Here is a 25,025-nt window from a genome sequence, read left to right as displayed (position 1 = left end):
ATGGGGAGAACTTTCTTTGAACCACTTGTCTTATTTCAGATCTGTTCATTCTGTGCTCACAGTTTAGGTTGAGTAGGTTGCTCAGATCTACATCACATGTGCTTCTCAGAAATGTTGAAACCTGGATCATGTCTCCACTGAACTTAAGTTTAGTTTTATGGATTGCTTTGCATAACAGGTCAGGGGTCTCCAAGTTTGTGTCTTCATGAGCTGCACAATGTGTACCATGGAGCCTCGAGGCCACCATTAAAGTTTAAATCCACGGTCCCCTTAATTTCCACGCATCTCAAGTTGCTGATAGTAACACATTGTGGTGGTCTGATTTAGGATTTATCCAACAATGAGGCAACAGTGCTAACATAGAAATATAGGAAACGGAGTAGGCCATTCAGTCCCTCGAGCCTGTTCCACCATTCAATGGTTAATCTGTATCTTAACTCCGTCTTGGTTCCGTAACCCTTAACACCTTACCTAACAAAAATCTATCAATCTCAATTTTCAATTGACCCCCAGCCTCAACAGCTTTTTGGGAGAGTTCCAGATTTCAAGTACCCTTTGTGTGAAGAAGTGCTTCCTGACATCACCCCTGAACGGCCTAGCTCTAATTTTAAGATTATACCCCCTTGTTCTGGACTCCCCCCACCAGAGGAAATAGTTTCTCTCTATCTACCCTATCAAATCCGTTAATCATCTTAAACACCTCAATTAGATCATCCCTTAATCTTCTATATTCGATGGAGTACCAGCCTAGTCTATGCAACCTGTCCTCGTAATTTAACCATTTTAGCCCCGGTATCATTCTGGTGAATCTGCTAAAAACAGCCCTCTCCAAACCTTCAGACCAACAAAATACAAACCAGCAAACAATAATTATAAGCACAAATAACACTGAACTGCCAGGGCTAGAGGGCTCCATGTGGCCTTGCGGTCTCTAGGCCGAAATCCATGACACAATTTATAAATGCTCCCCAACACATCAATGACCTTTGGAAGGTTCCCAAAACAATATTCCAAATATGGGCTCACCAGCGACCACACAAGGTTAGGAGAACTTCAATCAACTTATGGATTGAAATTGCGCTCTAAGATATTCGCACTTCTATCAAATTTCCTTGTCCACTATTTAAAGGAAGGGGCATATTATAAATGGGCTCATGCCTTATTATAAATGGGCTAATGCCTTAGTTAAAACAGCATGGGAAAAATAATATTTCTAGCCCACAAATGACCATATTTATTGAATTTAATTTTACAACTTGCCATGGTAGATTTTGAGCTCATAATCACTGGGTTGCTAGTCCGGTACCGTAGTGACTAAGCTACCGTACTCTGTATATTAGTAAAAATCTTGCATCAGGTGTGCATTTTCTGTCCACAAATTTCCCGTTGTCACAATTTTCAGTCACGCTTTTCTGCCAACATTTACCATTGTAAATTGTTGTCACCATTTCCCATTCAATATTGCTATGTCAACAGTCACGATGCAGGGCAGGCTCTGGCCACTAGGTGGCTCTGTGGAGTGAGTTGCTGCAGTCTCTCCCCAATTCCATAACTATCTTGTATAGAAGAAAACTTATATTCATCAACTGACCATAGCCATGCGCAATTTACTGATGTACAAAAGGTTGTGTCCATGTTCCATTAATTTACATATATACCTCACATTGCTAATACTAACAGATCTGGGTTCCTTGATGTAGGAATTATGCAATTATTGAGGCAACAAAGCTTTCCAAACCTCCAGGCCTACAAAATTCAAACAGGATAAACCAGTCAATACCAACACAAATAGGATCGACTTGCTTGGGCTTTATGGGCTGGAGGACTTAAGTATCAGAAATGACCCAAGGACTACAGTTTGGACATTCCTACTGTTCATAGTATCCATTTACTGGGTGCATGTATTTGTGCACTGGTTATTTATACTTAAATAACTTTCATCCATTTGCATTTACATTATGTCCTGACCTCCCCTCAGGGCTTCCATTAGAAGCTTTTTGGGAACCTCCAAATTTAGGCAAGATGATTGGCATGTTAGAGCTGATATTAAGAGCGAGAGGAACGCTCCACTCGTGCCTATGACAACAGCAGAGTAAGGCCATTCTTAATGGGGCAACAGGCATTTCTGGAGAGAGGAGGGATTGAGGGACATGGTGAGCAAGTGGGTTGACTTGAGCAAAAGTGATTGGTTTGCTCATGATAATAGCCTTTTCCCGTTCCTAAAACCTCTCATGGGGTTGAAATCATTTTTTAAATTAATTGTCAGGATGTGGGCGTCACTGGCAAGGCCAGCATTAATTGCCCATCCCCAGTTGTCCTTGTGAATAGTGGTTTGATACAACTGAGTGGCTTGCAGGGGCCACTTCAGAGGACAGTTAAGAGTCAACCATGTTGGTGTGGGACTGGAGTCAAATATGGGCCCAGACCAGGACATTAGTGAACCAGTTTACAAGAATCCAACAGCTTCATAATCACTTCTACTGACACCAGCTTTTTATTATAAACTTAATTCAAATTCTCCAAACGCCATGTGGGATTTGAACTCACATTCTCTAGAATTTAGTGGGCGAGGCCGCGAGATCACTAGTCCAATAACATAACCACTCCACTACCGCACATCCTATACAATATTAACAAATGCACTATTAGTTAGCAAGTTCCCATGGAAGTCATCTTCCCTCAGTTTAAGCAAAGACGTTTAAAATAAACCAATTAACATCTCATTAAGATAGCAAATAAAAGAATAAAATAATTAGCATGTTCATTACACACATCTCACACTGATTTCAGTCCCCGTGCTCTTCAATTGTCCCGACCGCAATAAGATGCTTCACAATTTCAACATAGGAACAGGAGGAGGCCATTCAGCCCCTCGAGCCCACTCCGCCATTCAATTAGATCATGGCTGATCCATATCTGCCCGCTTTGGTTCTGCAACCCTTAATACCCTTACCTAAAAAAAATCCGATCAATCTCAGTTTTGAAATTTTCAATTGACCCCCGGCCGCAACAGCTTTTTGGGGGAGAGAGTTCCAAATTTCCACTCCCCTTTGTGTGAAGAAGTGCTTCCTGACATCACCCCTGAACGGCCGAGCTCCAATTTTAAGGTTAGGCCCCCTTGTTCTGGACTTCCCCACAATTGGAGAGTCTGAACCCTTTAGAATCAAATCAGATTATTGGAAAAGTGGGGTGGATGCTGCGGTTAGATTAATGACCAGGCTGCTTTGAAAATAGCACGAATACAACTTTATGCCTCAATGCAGAGGGACGGTGGGGCAAATCCAGATGTCTGCTTGACACTGTAACGACTGTATCTGTCCTGACCTACACCAGGAATTTACTGTTGATGAGGCCAGATTATCCTAATCTAGTCACTTCCTGCAAGATAGAAACATAGAAAATAGGAGCAGGAGTAGGCCATTCGGCCCTTCGAGCCTGCCCCGCCATTCAATATGATCATGGCTGATCCTCTATCTCAATACCGTATTCCCGCTCTCTCCCCATACCCCTTGATGCCTTTTGTGTCTAGAGATCTATCTAGCTCCTTCTTAAATATATTCAGTGACTTGGCCTCCACAGCCTTCTGTGGTAGAGAATTCCACAGGTTCACCACCCTCTGAGTGAAAAAAGTTCTCCTCATCTCAGTCCTAAATGTCCTAACCTGTATCCTGAGACAGTGACCCCTCGTTCTGGACCCCCCAGCCAGGGGAAACATCCTCCCTGCATCCAGTCTGTCTAGCCCTGTCTGAATTTCATATGTTTCAATGAGATCCCCTCTCATTCTTCTAAACTCGAGTGAATACAGGCCGAGTCGACCCAATCTCTCCTCATACGACAGTCCTGCCATCCCAGGAATCAGTCTGGTGAACCTTCGCTGCACTCCCTCCATGGCAACTATATCCTTTCTTAGGTAAGGAGACCAAAACTGCACACAATACTCCAGATATGGTCTCACCAAGGCCCTGTATAACTGCAGTAAGACATCCTTGCTCCTGTAGTCAAATCCTTTTGCAATGAATGCCAACATACCATTTGCCTTCCTAACTGCTTGCTGCACCTGCATGTTTGCTTTCAGTGACTGGTGTATAAGGACACCCAGGTCCATTTGTACATCAACATTTCCCAATCTATCACCATTTAAATAATACTCTGCCTTTCTGTTTTTCCTCCAGAAGTGGATAACTTCACATTTATCCACATTATACTGCATCTGCCATGTATTTGCCCACTCACTCAATTTGTATAAATCGCCCTGAGACCTCTTTGCATCCTCCTCGCAACTCATGATCCCACCTAGTTTTGTGTCGTCAGCAATCTTGGAAATATTACATTTGGTTCCCTCATCCAAATCATTGATATATATTGTGAATAGCTGGGGCCCAAGTACTGATCCCTGCCGTACCCCAGAAATAAATACACACAAATTCTTGCATCACACTTTCTTGTCACACTTTGTTGATAGCATCCCTATTTCTATAAAATATGGTCTTCTCCAATTTACACAATCTGCTGGTATTATAGAATCACAGAATCATACAGCGCAGAAGAAGTCCATTCGGCCCATTGTGCCTGTGCCGGCTCTTTGAAAGAGCTATCCAATTAGTCTCACTCCCCTCTCTTTCCCATAGCTCTTGCAAATTTTTCCTTTTCAAGTATTTATCCAATTCCCTTTTGAAAGTTATTATTGAATCTGCTTCCACCGCCCTTTCAGGCAGTGCATTCCAGATCATAACAACTCGCTGCATCAAAAGAATGTCTCCTCATCTCCCCCCTGGTTCTTTTGACAATTATCTTAAAAGTTTTAAGAACATAACAACATAAGAAATAGGAACAGGAGTCGGCCATAAACCCCCTTGAGCCTGCTCCACCAATCAGATCATGGCTGATCTTCAACCTCAACTCCACTTTCCTGCCCAATCCCCATATCCTTTGATTCCCCGAGAGTCCAAAAATCTGTCCATCTCAGCCTTGAATACACTCAACGACTGAGCATCCACAGCCCTCTGGGGTAGAGAATTCCAAAGATTCACAACCCTCTGAGTGAAGAAATTCCTCCTCATCTCAGTCTTAAATGGCCGACCCCTTATCCTGAGACTATGTCCCCTAGTTCTAGACTCTCCAGCCAGGGGAAACAGCCTCTCAGCATCTACCCTGTCAAGCCCTCTTAGAATCTTATATGTTTCAATGAGATCACCTTTCATTCTTGTATACTCCAGAGAGTATAGGCCCATTCTACTCAATCTTTTCTCATAGGACAACCCTCTCATCCCAGGAATTAATCTAGTGAACCTTTGTTGCACCGCCTCTAAGGCAAGTATATCCTTCCTTAGGTAAGGAGACCAAAACTGTACACAGTACTCCAGGTGTGGTCTCCCCAAAGCTCTGTACAATTGTAGTGAGACTTCCTTACTCTTGTACTCCAATCCCCTTGCAATAAAGGCCAACATGCCATTTGCCTTCCTAATTGTTTGCTGTACCTGCATGTTAACTTTCTGTGTTTCGTGTACGAGGACACCTAAATCCCTCTGAACACCAACATTTAATAGTTTCTCACCATTTAAAAAATATTCCATTTTTCTATTTTTCCTACCAAAGTGAATAACCTCAGATTTCCCCACATTATACTCCATCTGCCACCTTCTTGCCCACTCACTTAACCTGTCGATATCCCTTTGCAGCCTCTTTGTGTCCTCCTCACAGCTTACTTTCCCACCTAGCTTTGTATCGTAGGCAAACTTGGATACATTACACTCGGTCCCTTCATCTAAGTCATTAATATAGATTGTAAATAGCTGAGGCCCAAGCACTGATCCTTGAGGTACCCCACTAGTTACAGCCTGCCAACCTGAGAATGACCCGTTTATTCCTACTCTCTGTTTTCTGCTGTTAACCAATCCTCAATCCATGCTAATATATTACCCCCAATCCCATGAGCCCTGATCTTGTGTAACAACCTCTCATGTGGCACCTTATCAAATGTCTTTTGAAAATCCAAATATACTACATCCACTGGTTCCCCTTTATCTATCCTGCTAGTTACACCCTCAAAAAACTAATAGATTTGTTAAACACAATTTCCCTTTCATAAAACTGTGTTGACTCTGCCTAATCCTTTTGTGATTTTCTAAGTGCCCTGTTACTATGTCCTTATTAATAGATTGTAGCATTTTCCCTACTACTGATATCAGGCTAACTGGCCTTTAGTCCCTGATTTCTCTCTCTCTCTCTCCGGTCTTGAATAGCAGGGTCACATTTACATGCAGCATGCACTTCTCTGTCACACTTACTTCCCGTAATTTGTTTGCGTCACACATTTCCTGTCACGCTTTGTTGATGACACTCCTTTTGTTACAAAACAGTGACTAACTACGAACGACGCCACACAGATCCGCTAATGTTATATTAACCATCTTTCCCTTAGCGTGCACCTCTCGTGAGTGCCACACTTGCTTCCCGTGACACTTTTCCTGTCACACCTTAGGCATCACACTCGGTTGACAACATACCTGAAACGGCCCTGCCCTCTGACAAATCGCGCGCAATGCCAAATCTGCCTCTTTGACCGAGCTCTTGGTTACCTGTCCCAATATCTCTTTATGTGACTCGACGTCAAATCTCGTCTCTCCGTTAAAGGCGCTATATAAATGCAGGTTGTTGTCTGAGTCTCGCTGGTAGATGCTACACATAAGAAAAAAAAAACCACTGTTCCTAAATTTAAGCTCATCCTGCCTGAAGAAATAACATCCTCTTGTTGTTTGTGCACATCTCACACCCCGTTGCATGTTGTCAGCCAGAGAATTTATTATTTTTCCACCCACCCAAACCCCCCCCCTGATTTTTTTCCCATCAGAAGCTTGCATATTTAACTTCACAGATAACCGGACCAGCCCCTGAGGACCAATTCAAACGACAAAAGGGAAAAAAAAGCCTGCGGTGTCTCTTTTACACACAGCAGACCTCCCAATACTACTTTCACTGGGTCCCTGATGGGGCACGGCTGCAATAAACACAATACCAGCCACCAGGGAACAGCAGCACACCTTTCCCCAGTTACATTGTGTGATGATATTATTTTAATCTCATTCTATTTACTATGGCCCGCTCTGGATGTGATACATCCTTTGTATACAATTCCCTCTTAAAAAATATAATTCTCCCTTACCCACCCACCCACCCCCAAGCCAGCCCAATCCCCCTACCCTTCCTGCTGACAAGACTGGGTGATTCTCAGATAGTAAATCAAATCCCTTTCACGTTTTGCTTGTAGGAGAGAGCATTTAGGGTTTTGCTACATTAAAAAGCTGACAGATGCATCTTGCAATCCATTGTCATTCTCAGCAAAGGGGAAGACAGGAAGGAGGGGAAAGAGAAGGAATTACACATCTCAAAAGAAAATACACCAACTCAAAACAGAATATTTCTCCAGCAATTCCGAAAAATATATTATACACGGAGAATAATTCTGAAAATCCACAAGCATCTCTCAACAAACTGCAGCAACAAGCCATAAACCAGTCATAACATGGACTGCAATCGGAATGAGAAAGGTTCAATGATTAATAATATAACAGGTATTTTCTTTTTTGAATCTTCCTTGCTGCTGCTGGGCAGGTTTGCATCCTGATAAATGTGCATTAGCTTCCCGGCTGCTGGATATGGATCTGTTAGAGAGAGAGACACACACACACACACACACAGAGAGATAACACACAGAGGGAGAGGGGGGGCAGTGCCCCCCAGGGCAGGGCAGGACAGGGGGACTGGCACCAACCTGGGCTCCCTCCTCTCTCTCCCTCTCCCTCTCCCTCTGCTGCTGTTAGCGGGGGTGCGCTGCTCGGGGAGCGGGATTCAGCAGCGGCGGCAGCGCTGGCTCCTCCGCCCACATCTGCGCGACTTGAGGCGGCGCTGGGCTCGGCTCAGCTCCGGCACTGGCCAGAGAGAGAGGGAGAGAGAGGGGGGGGGGGCGCGGGGGCGCGCCGCAGGCAGGCGGGAGCGAGCGTCGGGCGCGCGCGAGCCCCCCCAAGACGGGCGGGAGCGCGCGGCGACTGCTGATGCTGCGCACGTGTCCGGGATGGATGGATTGGGGGGGCGGGGGCGCGCGTATTGAGGAGGGGCGCGTGCCCGTCAGCCCGCGCTCCCGATATTCAGACGAACCGGGGGAGGAGGGGGAGGGGGGGAGGGAGGGGGAGGGGGAGGGGGGGAGGGAGGGAGATGGGGAGGGGATAAAGGGAGAGCAGTTAGGGGAGGAGATAGGGCGATAAAGGGGGAGATAGGGGAGGTGGATAAAGGGGGGAGATATGGGGAGGGGGTAAACAGGGAGGAGAAGGAGAAGGAGATGGGGAGGAGGGGAAGGAGATAAAGAGGGGAGAGGTGATGGGGGAAGGAGATAGGAGGAAGGAGATAAAAAGAAGGGTGGAACTAGGGGGAAGGAGATAAAGGGGGAGAGGAGATGGGGGGATGAACCAGTACAGAAAAGGGGAGAAATAATGGATTGAGGGGAAGGAAATAGTGGGGGGGAAGTAGACAGAGGGGATGGAGATAACATTTGTAGAAGTCATGTGATCAGGCATCACATGATCAAACCTCCAGGAATGCCTCCAACCAGTTGGCAAGCCTAATACAGGGGAGAGAGGGATTGGAGGGGCAGAGAGAGGGGATAGGAGGGGTAGAGATGGGATAGGAGGGAGAAAGGAGATAGGATAGAGGGAATGGGGACAGAGGGGAAAGGATATGAGGCTAGGCGGAGGAGGGAGGAGCAGAGAAAAACGGAGGATGTGAGTGGGTAGGATGGGAGTTAGACCAGACGGGATAGGAAGAGGAATAAGAAGGTGATATCAAAAGGAGAGGGAGGGCGGAGGCAGATGGGAAGAGGGAAGAAACAGAGGGATAAGAAGAGGTTAATCAGAGAAGGCAGCGAAAGAGGGAGAGAAGAAAGAGGGGTTAGATAGAAGGCAAGAAGAGGAAGAGGGGTAGAGGAGATTGGAGTGGGGAAATAGAAAGGGGAAAGAGGGAGGGAGGGAGGATTGAGGATCTAGTGAATAGGAGCATAGAGGAACGTGATTCAGAGAGAGAAGAGGGAGGAAATGGGATAGAGAAAAAGGAGAGAGGACAGTGGAAAGAGGGAATAGGAGAGGAGGAAAGGGAGAGGAGAGAGGAAAGAAAAATGGATACAAGGAGGGGAAGAGGGAGGAGAGGAGAGAGAAGACAGGAAAGAGGGGATAGGAGAAATGGTGAAAGGAAGGAAGAGGAGATAGGTGAAGGAGAAAGGAAACAGTAGATAGGAAGAGAAGGAGGGGAAAGGAAGATAGGAGAAAGGAGAGTGGAAAGAGGAAGGAAAAGAGATTGAATAAGAGGAATTTGGAAAGAAGGGCTACTAAACAGATAGAGGGGCAGGAAGGAATTTGATAGGGAAAGAGGAGGAGAGGAAGTAGAAAGGAGGAGAGTAGTGGGGATTAAGAGATGCAAAGATAGTGGAGATCCCGCGGACTGGGGGAGATGTAAAGAACAGCTGAGGGATACAAAGAAAGTGGTAAGAGTTGCAAGAACGAAATACAAGAAAAAACTTGCGAGGGATAACAAGGATAACACTAAAAGTTTTTACAAATATATTAAAAGAAAGAGGGCGGCGAAGAGTAATGTGGGCCCCTTAAAGACAGACGCAGATGATACTGTAATTGGAAATAAGGAAATGGCAGACTTGCTAAATACCTACTTTGTATCCATCGTCACAGTAGAGGATGAGAATAAAGAACCAGAGATCCAAGGAAAAGTAAAAATAAATCACGGTGAGGAACGTACTAGATTTAACATAAGTTTAAAAAATGGTAATGAAGGAAATAATGAGATTAAAGATAGACAAATCTCCAGGACCTGATGGTTTCCACTCCATTAAATTAAAAGAAGTAGGTGAGGAAATTGTAGATGGTCCAGTCATGATCTTCCAAAAACTCTCTTGATTCAGGAATTGTCCTCTTGGATTGGAAAATTGCCAATGTCACTCCATTATTTAAGAAGGATGAGAGAGAGAAACCGGGAAAATATAGACCTGTTAGTCGAATGTCTTATTAGGAGCAGAGTGACTGAGCGCCTGGACAAATATGAACTAATCAGAGCGAGCCAGCGTTGATTTGTAAAGGGTAAGTCATGTCTAACTAACCTTGTTGAATTTTTTTGAGGAGGTTACTAATATGGTGGATAAGGGATTGTCTAAGGATGTTATTTATATGGACTTCCAGAAAGCATTTGTAAAGGTTCCACATAATAGCAAAAATGGAAACGCATGGAATTGGAGGCAACATATTGACCTGGGTAGGGAATTGGTCAGGAGCTAGGAGACAGAGAGTAGGATAATGGGCCCGATGTTAGGAGGGAGGCAGGTTGGCAGCGGGGAGTCGACTCGGCGCGTGGGTAACGCGCCCAGTGAAATCGGGGTGCTCCGCACGCGATCGCAGCCTAATTGAATGTACTTACGCGTGCTTCCGGGTTTCCCGCTGCAGACCTGCGCAGCGGGCGCACTGCGCACCCGCATCACAGGCTGTCGGCTGGAGGAGCCCTATTTAAAGGGGCAGTCCTTCAATGCTCCTCCTGCAGCAAAGAACCAAAATAATAGAATGGAGCAGGCCAGAGGCAAGGCTGCCCCAAGGTTCTCTGACTCCTCACTCCAGGTGCTGCTCGATGGGGTGAGGGAAACGTTTTTTCCATCGGATGGGAGGAGGTGGCCTCCCTCCGCCACCAAGAAGGCCTGGCTGGAGGTGGCCGAGGAGGTCACTAGCAGTGGCAATGTGTGCCGAACCTGGGTCCAGTGCAGGAAGGGCTTTAATCACCTAACCAGGTCAGCCAAACTGAGTATACTTACGCATTCTCCCACACTCCGTCTTCCACATCACCACCACCACTACACAACTCCTTCTGCACTGCCACCACAACGCTCTCGCATCACTCCTCACATTCACTCGACTATCATCCTCACCTTGCCTGCACGTACTCACCGCCCCTGTCCCCATTCGAACACTACCACGCAACCCAATCCTCATACAATCTCATGGCTGTGTCTCACACGCACCCTCCCATGCAACTCCCTCACGGTCACCTCCACCCACACCAATGCATGCAGCAGGTCACCATGCAACCATCACTCAATCACGCCTCTCTGTGTTTTGCCTTGATAGGAGAAGAGATGCCAGAATGCCCGGGAGAGGGCAAGGACCGGAGGGGGCCCGCCACACCAGGTGTCCTAACGGACGCGGAGCAGCAGGCATTGGAAATAAGCCGGACGCTGGAGTGCCTGTCCATGGTGGATGCCGAGACTGGGAGCTCACAAACGGCTGGTGACAGAAATCTAACACTCAGCACTCATGATAGCGAATGATCTTAACATCACTTGGCATCTGCAGCACCTCAACATCTGTCCACATGCTTAATATTGCTTTCTGTTCTTTTGCAGGGCCATCTGCGACCGCCATGACTGCGGAGGGTGATTTCTCAGAGGATCTGCCGGCCTCTGAGGGGGTATCGTCAGATCTGAGCCAGCCATCCACCAGCGCAGATACACACACCTCGGTGGATCCCCGTCCTCAGTTAGTTGGGCTTGCACATGGTGAGTCACCACGCACATGTGAGCACGAGCAGACCCGGAGAGTCCGCTTCGGTGGGAGCACTCTTCTCCAGGCTCTGCTCAGCTGGACCCAGATGCTGAACCCTGGGGGCCAGCCATGAAAAGAAGAGTCATCGAGGGCCAGCAGCACATTGCCGAGGTACTGGAACAGGTGCCACGCGCACTCTCCACAATTGCGCAGAGGATGGAGGAGTCCAACTCCTGCATGAGTGGAATGGTGGCACAGGTACAGGAGGGGATCTCCGAGATACTGTCGCAGGGATGTGAGGGCATCTCTGAGATAGTGTCACGGGTAAGTGCGGGAATGTCTGCGATGGAGGGAAGGCTAGCCTCCCTCGAGCGTCAAGCACGGCTCAACAATGAGTCCATTCAGGCCCTGACAACGGCCGTTCGGATTCAGGGTGAGCAACATTCTGCCGCCTTAAACAGGCTGACAGATATCTTACAACTGGCCTTCCAAGGCTTCACACAAGTCCTCCAAACTGTCATCCAGTAGGGTGGAAGGAGTGATGTGGGCCTGGGCCAGGAGAGGAATGATGGTGAAAGGGGACATGGAAGTGGGGACGCCACTCAAAGCTCTCCCACGTCTCACCCGTTGCCCCCCTCTCAACCAGTACCCACAATGCTGCCTCCTCTCCAGGTGGCCGAGTCTGCTCCTGCACAGGTGCAGGTGGAGCAGTCTTTGGAGGGGCCCTCACGGGCACCGAAACCCAGAGGGTGTCCGTGCAAAGCATTTCATCGGTCAGGGCATGGACAAGAGCAACCTGCCACTACCTCTGCTGAAGCCACAGGGGTAGCACCACATAGGGGTTCCCGTAAACGTAAGGCTAAGGTTTTGTGAGCACAAAGGGGATGTACAAGGATGTATGACAGAATGTCATGTTTTTCATTTAGTTTTGTTTGTTTTGCCAAGCACATTAAAATTTGTTATCACCACTACTGCCACGTCTTTGCAAATCTTGTCTAGTTTGTGCAATAATTCCCTTTCCTGAGGATCACCATAAAGACTCACACCTGATGCCACCCATTGTGTCACCGCAGAGTGGGTGTAGGTATATTTGTAGGGCTCTTTTGTGCAGAAGACTGAGAGACGTCGGCGATGTCCCCAGTGGCACCCTGGAAGGATGCGGAGGAGTAGTTGTTGAGGGCAGTGGTGACTTTGACAGCGACAGGTAAGAAGATGGTGCTCGGGCCAGCCGGGAGCAGCTCGGCATGAAGGAGGCTGTAGATGTCCACGACTACATGTCGAGTGACTCTGAGCCTCCGTGTGCACTGCTGCTCAGAGAGGTCCAGGAAGCTGAGCCTCGGTCTGACGACCCTGTGGCGAGGGTAATGCCTTCTGCGACGCATCTCTCTCTGCGGTTGCCCTCCCTCTTGCTGTGCAGGTGGATGTGTTACAGCACTATATTGTGGAGCTCCACATGTCAGAGGTGGACGGCAAAGCTGGTGATGCTGCTCGTCCTCCGAAGAGGTCATGACTGCAGCTACAGCGGCCCCCATCCGGAAGATGTACGTTTGAGGGGGTCCGCAAGGTAGGTAAATGTGTCTGCGCACCAGGGTAAGTGTGCAAGTTTGTGAATTTTTGTGTCAGGAGGAGGGTGGTGGAGGCCAAACTTTGTCCAAAGTGACAGAGTGGCCTCCTGCAATGAGTGAGGGTCTCCCCCCGCCCCACCTGTCAAATGGACCTTTGCAGCTCCCACAGGCTGGTGGCTGCAACACGTCCATTTCAACTGGGAGTGTTTCCCCCAGTACGGGAAACACGCTCAGTTGAGATGAAAATCCCGCCCCTCTTAAAATATCCTCCCAATCTGGTCTGCAAACGACCTGAACTATGTAATTAATTGGTTTAAATGGGATCCCGCCGGCTTTAATTGCCGGTGGGAGTCCCGCATGCGGGGGCTGCGCGCGCATCTAAGCGCGTCATTGGGGAACCCGGGAATCCCCAATTTTAGCAGTCCCCCCCCCCCCCGCCACGAACGCGCCCGCTCGGCCATCCGAAAATCGACCCCAATGGGTATGTACTCCAACTGGAGGATGTGACTAGTGGTGTCCCCAGGGACCTGTACTGGGGCCTCAGCTTTTCACTATATTTAGAAATGATTCGGATGAAGGAACAGAGAGCTGTGTATCCAAGTTTGCTGACGACACTAAGTTAGGTGGCCCGCGGGGTAAATAGTGTAGACGGGAGCAGAAAGTTGCAAAGAGACATAGATAAATTAAGTGAGTGGGCAAAACTGTGGCAGATGGAGTTCAATGTGGGAAACTGTGTGAGGTCATCCACTTTGGATCTAAGGAAGAAAGATCAGAGTATTTTCTAAATGGAACTGTGGAAGAGCAGAGAGATTTACGGGTCCAAGTACAGAAATCACTAAAAACTACTGGACAGGTACCAAAAATAATTTAAAAGACTAATGGAATGTTAGCCTTCATCTCAAAGGAGCTGGAATACAAAGGGGTGGAAGTTATGTTACAGCTGTACAGAGCTCTGGTTAGACCCCATCTGGACACACTGCATTCAGTTCTGGGTACTGTATCTCAGGAAGGATATATTGGCCTTGGAGGGGGTGCAGCACAGATTCACCAGATTCCTGTGCTTTGAGCCTATAAGCGGCACACTCCCATTAACTGCTGCAGCGCCAAAGAACTTCCCTCCTTCCCAGCAGTGGAGCACCAGTTGGGAGTGGGATTCCCACGTTATACCCACCCTGCATATTTCAATTAACAATGAGTTGAAAGGGGATCTGGCCCAGGTGGATTGGAAACACAGGTAACACAGTAAATGGGCAATGGGAGGCCTTCAAGGAGGAGATAGTTCGGGCACAGACCAGACACATTCCTATGAGGGGGAAAGGAAGGGATCCAAAGTTAGAGCTCCCCGGATGACTAAAGATATTGAGATTGAAATGAAACAGAAAAAGGAGGCTTATGATAAATATCAGATTCATAATTCGGGATGGAATCAAGCAGAGTACAGAAAGTGCAGAGGGGAACCTGCAAAAGGAAATAAGAGGGGCAAAGGAAGTGTTATGAGAAAAGATTAGCGGGTAACATTAAAGTCTTTTCTAAACATATAAAGAGTAAAAGGATAGTCAAAGGAAGCTGATTCAGGACCAGAAAGGAGATCGTCTTGTGGAGGCAGAGGGAATGGCCGAGGTACCAAGACACTCCTTAAAACCTACCTCTGTGACCAAGCTTTTGGTCACCTGTCCTATTGTCTCCTCCTCTGGCTCGATGTCAATTTTTGGTTTGATAATCGCTCCTGTGAAGCACCACGGGACGTTTTACTACGTTAAAGGCGATATATAAAGGGAAGTTGTTGTATTTTATTTTAATACTCTTCCAATTTGTCTGTAGGTGACGCAAGAATTGTGGTGTTGACTGGTGTTAAAGATAGAGGGAAAAACCAGGATTTGTCTGCATAATTAAGGAAGCAAAGCTGAATCCTCACACTGGTTGTGTAACTGTGTCTTAAGAAATGGAAGATTGTCACAACTTATGTGCCAGTTTTGTGTCAACAGAAAGGATCTCCGTAAAATAACTGCAGTGTCAAGATTCCCACATTGAATCAACACTGATCGAAGTTTAAAATGTAACTGGAATTTGGGTGCTGGTGAGCGAGGTGGAGCCAACAGTATAACTCACATCTCCTGTCACTTGAAGCAGGCACTAATGGGCATGTACCGCTGTAACTAATTAAAAAATAAATAACTCTTATCCCTACTCTCCTTGGGACTTTCTCTACGTTAAAGACGCTATATGAACGCAAGTAGTTGTTGTTATAAACACAACGCTGAAGTAAAAATAAACTGAAAATCAAAAAGGGAGGGGAGGGGGCTGATCTTTCTTCCCTGTCACCTTTTCCCTTTTTGCCAACTGTATTCCAAAAGATTGAGGAGGGGCCTGTGGGTGGGATAGTTGGTGAAAAGATTGGCATTGAGCCAAATCGGTGGCACGGGCTATCGGGGGGCTGTGGTATGATTACCTCGGTCTTTAAATATTTTTCTTTGTTTGTCCAATTCAACATGTACATGAAACCGGAACAAGCAGTTAAAAGAAAACTTTCTAACACCTGACTGTGAAATCTGGATAAATATATGGCGCTAAAAATTAAACAAAAAAAGATTACTTAACAGGAACTTGCTATGCTGCCTTTTTTCCATAAACAGTAAATTTTCTGCACAGTTTTGACACCATTCAGATAACATCCCTCCGCCCCCTACTTTCCTCGCGGTTAGATTTGGTTAACCAGCACGTCTCCAGCTAAATATAAAATGGTTTGTACAGACTCGACTATTCCAATGCTCTCCTGACCAGCCTCCCATCTTCCACCCTCCATAAACTTGAGGTCATCCAAAACTCTGCTGCCCGTATCCTAACTCGCACCAAGTCCCGTTCACCCATCACCCCTGTGCTCGCTGACCTACACTGGCTCCCAGTCAAGGTACGCCTCGATTTTAAAATTCTCATCCTCGTGTTCAAACCCCTCCGCAGCCATTGCCCCTCCCTATCTCTGTAGCCTCCTTCAGCCCTATAACCCCCCGAGATCTCTGCGTTCCTCCAGTTCTGGCCTCTTGCACATTTCTGATTTTTATCGCTGCACCATTGGCGGCCGTGCCTTCAGCTGCCTGGGCCCTAAGCTCTGAATTTCCTCTCTAAACCTCTCCGCCTCTCTCTCCTCCTTTAAGACGCTCCTTAAAACCTACCTCTTTGACCAAGCTTTTGGTCACCTGTCCTAATATCTCCTTATGTGGCTCGGTGTCAAATTTTGTTTGATAATCGCTCCCGCGAAGCTCATTGGACGTTTCAGTACATTAAAGGCGCTATATAAATGCAAGTTGTTGTTGTTTCCTACCGAACATTTGATATAACAGCTGATATTTCTTTAAAAATGTGATGCTGGATGCTCGTCCCCAGATTGTGCGGTTCGAGGAGCCGAGTTCACTTGATTTGCTCTCTGCCTCCAAACTGCGAAAGTCCTTGGGTACCACAAAGTCTCAAACGTCCTCACTTCGAACAAGGGGAGGGTGAATGGAAATTCGATTTATAACGTTCAGGCAATAATTCGCAGCACACAGTCCGCAGCAGTGCATGGCACAGGAGACACAGTGTGTATGGGATCATGCAACACCGTTATAAAGATATCACCGGGGGAGTGAGCTATGCCATGTGACCCATAAAGGCCTAGGCTCATCAAGCTAAGGTTTCGTCTAATGACAGTTATACCTTGTTTATAATTATCAGTGGCGTGGTGTAGCTTATCCCTCTTGGTGTCAGCTGTGGCTCAGTGCCTGCACTCTTGCCCCCTGAGTCAGAAGGTCGTGTGTTCGAGCTCCACTCCAGAGACTTGATCACATAATCCAGGCTGACACTCCCAGTACAGGACTGGGGCAGCGCTGCACTGTCAGAGATGCGGTCTTTCAGATGGGACGTTAAACCGAGGTCCTGTCTGCCCTCTCAGGTGGACGTAAAAGATCCCATGGCACTACTTCGAAAAAGAGCAGAGGAGTTGTCCCCGGTGTCCTGACCAATATTTATCCCTCAACCAATATTGCCAAAAAAGCAGATTATCTGGTCATTATCTCATTGCTGTTTGTGGGATCTTGCTGTGCGCAAATTGACTGCTGTGTTTCCTACATTACAACAGTGACTACACATCAAAATTACTTCATTGGCTGTGAAGCGCTTTGGGACATCCTCGGGTCATGAAAGGCTCTATCATAGAATCATAGAAATTTACGGCACAGAAGGAGGCCATTCAGCTAGATCTTATCTTGAAATTTCTCCTAATCACTCCCTTCGTTCTTTTGGTGATGATAAACCTGTGCTAACCCATTGTGCCAACTACTCCCCCATGTTCGTTCCAATATACTATTTAGCTGCACTTCCTCTCCTAGGCCATGTACCGGTTTGATGTGTGATCTGGTCCTGCGACTTTCTCCTGTGCCGCTCCGTATTTGCTGCTCGGAGGACAATGGATGATTCACCTTTAGACTCTGTTGCCCCACTTTATTGGGTTGATATCTTACTGAGTAAATTTAATAATGAAACCCGCTCATGAACTCGCAGGAAACTCCGCTGTCCCCTATATTAATGAATCATTGAATCATACAACACAGAAGGAGGACATTTGGCCCATCGTGCCTGTGCAGGCTCTTTGAAAGAGCTTTCCCCTTAGTCATATTCTGCTGTCCTCTCCCAATATCCTTTTGATTTTTTATTCACAAATTTACCCACGTCCCTGTTGTGTTGGACCGAGAATTCCATATCCTAACAACCCTCTGAGTACGAAGTTAATTCTCTGAGCCTCTTCCCTCATTCTTTTGCTGATAATCTTAAATTTATGCCCTTTAGTTACTAACTCGCTGACCAGTGGAAATATTTTTTTCTCTATTTACCTTATCAAATAAGTAACATTTGCGCCAGACAAGTGGCAGGCAATGACCATCTCCAACAAGAGAGAGTCTAACCACATTCAACGGCATTACCATCGCCGAATCCCCCAACATCAACATCCTGGGGGTCAGAAACTTAACTGGACCAGCCATATAAATACTGTGGCTACGAGAGCAGGTCAGAGGCTGGGTATTCTGCGGCGAGTGACTCACCTCCTGACTCCCCAAAGCCTTTCCACCATCTACAAGGCACAAGTCAGGAGTGTGATGGAATACTCTCCACTTGCCTGGATGAGTGCAGCTCCAACAACACTCAAGAAGCTCAACACCATCCAGGACAAAGCAGCCCGCTTGATTGGCACCCCATCCACCACCCTAAACATTCACTCCCTTCACCACCGGCGCACCGTGGCTGCAGTGTGGACCATCCACAGGATGCACTGCAGCAACTCACCAAGATTTCTTCGACAGCACCTCCCGCAACCTCTACCACCTAAAAGGACAAGAGCAGCAGGCACATGGGAACAACACCACCTGCACGTTCCCCTCCAAGTCACACACCATCCCGACTTGGAAATATATCTCCGTTCCTTCGTTGTCGCTGGGTCAAAATCCTGGAACTCCCTTCCTAACAGCACTGTGGGAGAACCTTCACCACACGGACTGCAGTGGTTCAAGAAAGCAGCTCACCACCACCTTCTCAAGGGCGATTAGGGATGGGCAATAAATGCTGGCCTCGCCAGCGACGCCCACATCCCGTGAACAAATAAAAAAAACTCCTTATAATTTTGAACAGTTCAAATAGATCTTCTCTTAACCGAATGAATAGAGCGCCAGTTTCTCTCAGCTCTCATAACTAAAACCCCTGTTATCATCTTAATGCATTTATCCTATACCCCCTCTATGGAAGATCTTTTCCCACTCGTTCACGGGAAGGCTGACATTTATTGCCCATCCCTAATTGCCCTTGAGAAGGTGGTGGTGAGCCGCCTTCTTGAACCGCTGCAGTCCGTGTGATGAAGGTTCTCCCACAGTGCTGTTATGGAGGGAGTTCAGATTATTCTTTGCAGTGGTTTAATACAACTGTGCTCGCTGAGCCACTTCAGAGGGCAGTTAAGCGTCAACCATGTTGGTGAGGGACTGGAGTCACATATAGGCCCAGATCGGGTAAGGACGGCAGGTTTCCTTCCCTAAAGAACATTAGTGAACCGGTTGGGTTTTTATGACAATCCGACAGCTTCATGGTCACTTTTACTGATACCAGCTTTATATTTCCAAATTTTGTAAACTGAATTCAAATTGCCATGGTGGGATTTGAACTCACATTCCCTGGATTACTAGTCCAGTAAATGCCACTACACTACCGTTAATCCCTTTAAAGTAAACTGTAAACGCTATCGTTAAAAAAGAATTCACACAGCTACATTAACGTGTTTGTTATTAAGGCCACACAATAGAGCTTTGACCCCCATGTGTTGAAGTGTCTGTCCTCTGCCCCACTGTAATCTGCCCGTATTCCAGCGATGAGTCGGCTTGTTTTTGTCTACGTTGGAGGAAGAGACGCCCCTGGGAGTTAGGAACATAGGAACCTAGGAACAGGAGTAGGCCATTTAGCCCCTCAAGCCTGTTCCGCCATTCAATGAGATCATGGCTGTTCTGTGACCTAACCCCATATCCCTTAATACCTTTGGTTAACAAAAATCTATCAATCTCAGATTTAAAATGAACAATTGAGCTAGCATCAACTGCTGTTTGCGGAGGAGAGTTCCAAACTTCTACCACCCTTTGCGTGTAGAAGTGTTTCCCAACTTCACTCCTGATAGTCCTGACTCTAATTTTGAGGCGATGTCCCCTAGTCCTGGACTCCCCAACCAGCGGAAATAGTTTCTCTCTATCTACCCTATCAGTTCCCCTTAATATCGTGAAAACTTTGATCAAATCACCCATTAATCTTCTAAATTCCAGGGAATACAACCCTAGTTGGTGTAATCTCCAGAATTAGCTGCGCCTCTAGCCAAGCTGTTCGACTCTCTCTTGTTGGAGATGGTCATTGCCTGGCACTTGTCTGGTGTGACTGTTACAACACTGGCATCCACCCGACAATGTGGAAAATTGCCCAGGTATGTCCTGTCCACAAAAAGCAGGACAAATCCAATCCGGCCAATTACCGCCCCATCAGTCCACTCTCAATCATCAGCAAAGTGATGGAAGGTGTCGTCGACAGTGCTATCAAGCGGCACTTACTCACCAATAACCTGCTCACCGATGCGCAGTTTGGGTTCCGCCAGGACCACTCGGCTCCAGACCTCATTACAACCTTGGTCCAAACATGGACAAAAGAGCTGAAATCCAGAGGTGAGATGAGAGTGACTGCCTTTGACATCAAGGCAGCATTTGACCGAGTGTGGCAACAAGGAGCCCTAGTAAAATTGAAGTCAAAGGAAATCAGGGGGAAATCTGTCCAGTGGCTGGAGTCATACCAAGCACAAAGGAAGACGGTAGTGGTTGTTGGAGGCCAATCATCTCAGCCCCAGGACATTGCTGCGGGAGTTCCTCAGGGCAATGTCCTAGGCCCAACCATCTTCAGCTGCTTCATCAATGACCTTCCCTCCATCATAAGGTCAGAAATGGGGATGTTCGCTGATGATTGCACAGTGTTCAGTTATATTCGCAACCCCTCAGATAATGAAGCAGTCCGTGCCCACATGAAGCATGACCTGGACAACATCCAGGCTTGGGCTGATAAGTGGCAAGTAACATTCACGCCAGACAAGTGCCAGGCAATGACCATCTCCAACAAGAGAGAGTCGAACCACCTCCCCTTGACATTCAACGGCATTACCATCACCGAATCCTCCACCATCAATATCCTGGGGGTCACCACTGGCCAGAAACTTAACTGGACCAGCCACATAAATACTGTGGCTATAAGAGCAGGTAATAGGCTGGGTATTCTGCGGCAAGTGACTCACGTCCTGACTCCCCAAAGCCTTTCCACCATCTACAAGGCACAAGTCAGGAGTGTGATGGAATACTCTCCACTTGCCTGGATGAGTGCAGCTCCATCAACACTCAAGAAGCTCGACACCATCCAGGACAAAGCAGCCCACTTGATTGGCACCCCATCCACCACCCTAAACATTCACTCCCTTCACCACCGGCGCACAGTGGCTGCAGTGTGTACCATCCACAAGATGCACTGCAACAACTCGCCAAGGCTTCCTCGACAGCACCTCCCAAACCTGCGACCTCTACCACCTAGAAGGACAAGGGCAGCAGGCACATGGGAACAACACCACCTGCACATTCCCCTCCAAGTCACACACCATCCCGACTTGGAAATATATCGCCGTTGCTTCATCGTCGCTGGGTCAAAATCCTGGAACTCCCTTCCTAACAGCACTGTGGGAGAACCTTCACCACACGGACTGCAGCGGTTCAAGGAGGCGGCTCACCACCACCTTCTCAAGGGCAATTAGGGAAGTGCAATAAATGTTGGCCTTGCCAGTGGCGCCCACATCCCATGAACGAATAAAAAATAAATCTCTCGTCATAATTTAACCCTTGGAGTCCAGGTATCATTCTAATAAATCTGAGCTGCACTCCCTGTAAGGTCAATATCGTAGAATCATAGAATGGTTACAGCATAAAAGAATGCCATTTGGCCCATCGAGTCTGTGCCGGCTCTCTGTAAGAGCAATCCAGCTAGTCCCACTCCCCTGCCCTAACCCCGTAGCCCTGCAAATTTTTTTCCCTTCAAGTACTTACCCAGTTGCCTTTTGAAAACAACGATTGAATCTGCCTCCACCACCCCCTCGGGCAGTGCATTCCAGATCCTAACCACTCACAGTGTGAAAAAGTTTTTCCTCATGTCACCTTTGGTCCTTTTGTCAATCACCTTAAATCTGTGTCCTCTGGTTCTTGATCCTTCCGCCAATGGGAACGGTTTCTCTCTATCTACTCTGTCTAGACCCTTCATCATTTTGAATACCTCCATCAAATCTCCTCGCAACCGTCTCTGTCCCAAGGAGAACAACCCCAGCTTCTCCAGTCTATTCGTGTAACTAAAGTCCCTCATCCCTGGAATCATTCAAGTAAATCTCTTCTGCACCCTCTCTAAGGCCTTCACATCCTTCCTAAAGCGCGGTGCCCAGAACTGGACACAATACTCCAGTTGCGGCTGAACCAGTGTTTTTTAAGGTTCATCATGACTTCCATGCTTTTGTACTCTATGCCTCTATTTATAAAGCCCAGGATCCTGTATGCTTTTTTAACCACTTTCTCAACCTGCCCTACCGCCTTCAATGATTTGTGCACACATACCCCCAGATCTCTCTGTTCCTGCAACCCTTTTAGAAGTGTATCCTCTAGTTTACATTGTCTCTCCTCATTCTTCCTATCAAAATGTATCACTTCACACTTTTCTGCATTGAATTTCATCTGCGATGTGTCCGCCCATTCCACCAGCCCGTCTATGTCCTTTTGAAGTCTGTCACTATCCTCCTCACTGTTCACTACCCTTCCAAGTTTTGTGTCATCTGCAAATTTTGAAATTGTGCCCTGTACACCCAAGTCCAAGTCATTAATATATATCAAGAAAAGCAGTGGTCCGAGTACCGACCCCCTGGGGAACACCACTGTACACCTCCCTCCAGTCCGAGAAACAACCGTTCACCACTACTCTCTGTTTCCTGTTATTAGCCAATTTCATATCCATGCTGCCACTGCTCCCTTTTTCCATGGGCTTCATCTTTGATGACAAGTCTATTATTCGGCACTTTATCATTCGCCTTTTGGAAGTCCATCACATCAACCGCATTGCTCTCATCGACCCCCTCTGTTATCTCTTCAAAAAACTCACTCAAGTTAGCTCAACATGATTTGCCTTTAACAAATCCGTACTGGTTTTCCTTAATTAATCCACACTTGTCCAAGTGACTGTTAATTTTGACCCTGATTATCATTTCTAAAAGTGTCCCCACCACTGAGGTTAAACTGACTGGCCTGTAGTTGCTGGGTTTATCCTTACACCCTTTTTTGAACAAGGGTGTAGCATTTGCATTTCTCCAGTCCTCTGGCACCACCCCCGTATCTAAGGATGATTGGAAGATTATGGCCAGTACCTCCGCAATTTCCATCCTTACTTCACTCAGCAACCAAGGATGCATCCCATCCGGACTGGGTGACTTATCTACTTTAAATACAGCTAGCCTTTCTAGTACCTTTTCTTTATCAGTTTTTAGCCCATTCAGTATCTCAACTACCTCTTCATTTACTGTGACTTTGGCAGCATCTGCTTCCTTGGTAAAGACAGATGCAAGATATTCATTTAGTACCTCAACCATGCCCTCTGCCTCCATGCGTAGATCTCCTTTTTGGTCCCTAATCGGTCCCACCCCTCCTTTTACTACCCATTTACTGTTTACCTGCCTATTGAAGACTTATATCCTTCCTAAGGTGCGGTGCCCAGAACTGAACAGGTGCGGTCTAACCAGGGCCCTGTATAGCTGCAGCATAACTTCTACCCCCTTGTATTCTAGTCCTCTAGATATAAAGGCCAGCATTCCACTAGCCTTTTGGATTATTTTCTGTACCTGTCCATGACATTTTAATGATTTATGTACATGAACCCCCAAGTCTCTTTGGATCTCCACTGTTTCGAGCTTTTCACCATTTAGAAAGTACACTGATCTATCCTTTTTAGGTCCAAAGTGGATGACCTCACACTTGTCTACTTTGAAATCCATTTGCCACAGTTTTGCCCATTCACAATCTATTAAAACCTCTCTGTAATTTTATGTTTCCATCTACACTGCTTACAATGCTGCCTATCTTTGTGTCATCGGTGAACTTGGATATGTGGCTCTCTATACCGTCATCTAAGTCATTGACAAATACAGTGAGTAGTTGAGGCCCCAACACAGATCCCTGTGGGACACCACTAGTCACATCCTACCAATTTGAGTACCTGCCCATGTCTCCTGCCGCTCAGCCAATTTCCTAACCAGGTCAATAATTTGCCCTCAATTCCATGAGCTTCAACTTTAGCTAACAGGTTATTTTTGAGGATGAGAATGTTATTGCACCTTTGGAAGCCGTCACATTTACCATAAGCCCTAAGGGTGCCATTTTCCAAATAAAAGCATAGTAATTTCCCACTGATGGTAAATATATTTTTAAGATATATTATTATTGGGATGTGCGGATATTACACAGTGTGCTGAGAGTTCGGTAAGTGTGGGAGTTTGGTGAAGTGGGGGAAGGAGGTGCTGCTTTTCCAAACTTTTCGTGCAGAGCGGTAGTGGACCTGAGAGTAGAAGATTGAGATTGTGGAATAAAAGCAGCAGCAGACCTGCACCAAGAGACAACTACTGTGCGACATCACAGGGACTTAACTCCTGGACCTAAGATAAATAAGAAGCAAAAAGTATTCCAAGTGGGACGTCACCAAGGAAGAGGTAAGTGATTGGCTGGTGAGTATTTTCCTGCTGAATTTGTCTCAGGTTAGAGTTTGTGGATTCTCGGGTCTCTGTTGTGTAGTGGGGGACTGCTGTTCAGCAAGGGCCCTTGAGTATACCTTTTTAATTGAAGTGAAATTGGTGGGATTCATTTAATTTGAATTAATTAGTTAAAGGGTAAGTCATGTCAGGACAGCCCAGCCCCGTGTTATGCTCTTCCTGCTCTATGTGGGAAATCAGGGACCCTTCCGGTGTCCCTGACGACCATGTGTGCGGGAAATGCATCCAGCTGCAGCTACTGACAAACCGCATTGCGGCACTGGAGCTGCGGATGGATTCATTAAGGAGCATTCGCGATGCTGAGAACGTCGTGGATAGCACGTTTAGTGAGATGGTCACACCGCAGGTAAAGGTTGTACAGGCAGGAAGTAATTGGGTGACCACCAGGCAGAGTAAGAAGAGCAGGCAGGCAGTGCAGGGGTCCCCTGTGGCCGTCCCCCTCTCAAACAAATATACCGCTTTGGATATTGTTGAGGGGGATGACTTATCAGGGAAAGGCAG

The 25,025-nt window shown here is 46.9% G+C and overlaps 2 long non-coding RNA genes across 2 annotated transcripts in view; one reads left to right on the top strand and one right to left on the bottom strand.

Moving 5' to 3' along the window:
* The window catches only part of LOC137324117 (uncharacterized), a 35,261-nt gene extending 27,411 nt beyond the window's left edge, over positions 1–7,850 (bottom strand). The window contains exon 1 of the long non-coding RNA XR_010963498.1: positions 7,772–7,850. This is a non-coding gene — a long non-coding RNA (uncharacterized lncRNA). The remainder of the gene's footprint in view (positions 1–7,771) is intronic.
* A 1,340-nt stretch (positions 7,851–9,190) lies between these two features.
* On the top strand, positions 9,191–15,321 carry LOC137324115 (uncharacterized). The gene is made up of 3 exons (XR_010963497.1): positions 9,191–9,785; positions 9,962–10,136; positions 14,969–15,321. It is a non-coding gene; the product is annotated as an uncharacterized lncRNA (long non-coding RNA).
* The last annotated feature ends 9,704 nt before the right edge of the window (positions 15,322–25,025 follow it).

Source organism: Heptranchias perlo, chromosome 8 (genome assembly GCF_035084215.1).
Source record: "Heptranchias perlo isolate sHepPer1 chromosome 8, sHepPer1.hap1, whole genome shotgun sequence".
Taxonomy (NCBI): domain Eukaryota; kingdom Metazoa; phylum Chordata; class Chondrichthyes; order Hexanchiformes; family Hexanchidae; genus Heptranchias; species Heptranchias perlo.
Note: the sequence above shows the minus strand (reverse complement) of the source record. Positions and strands in the feature narration are given on the sequence as shown.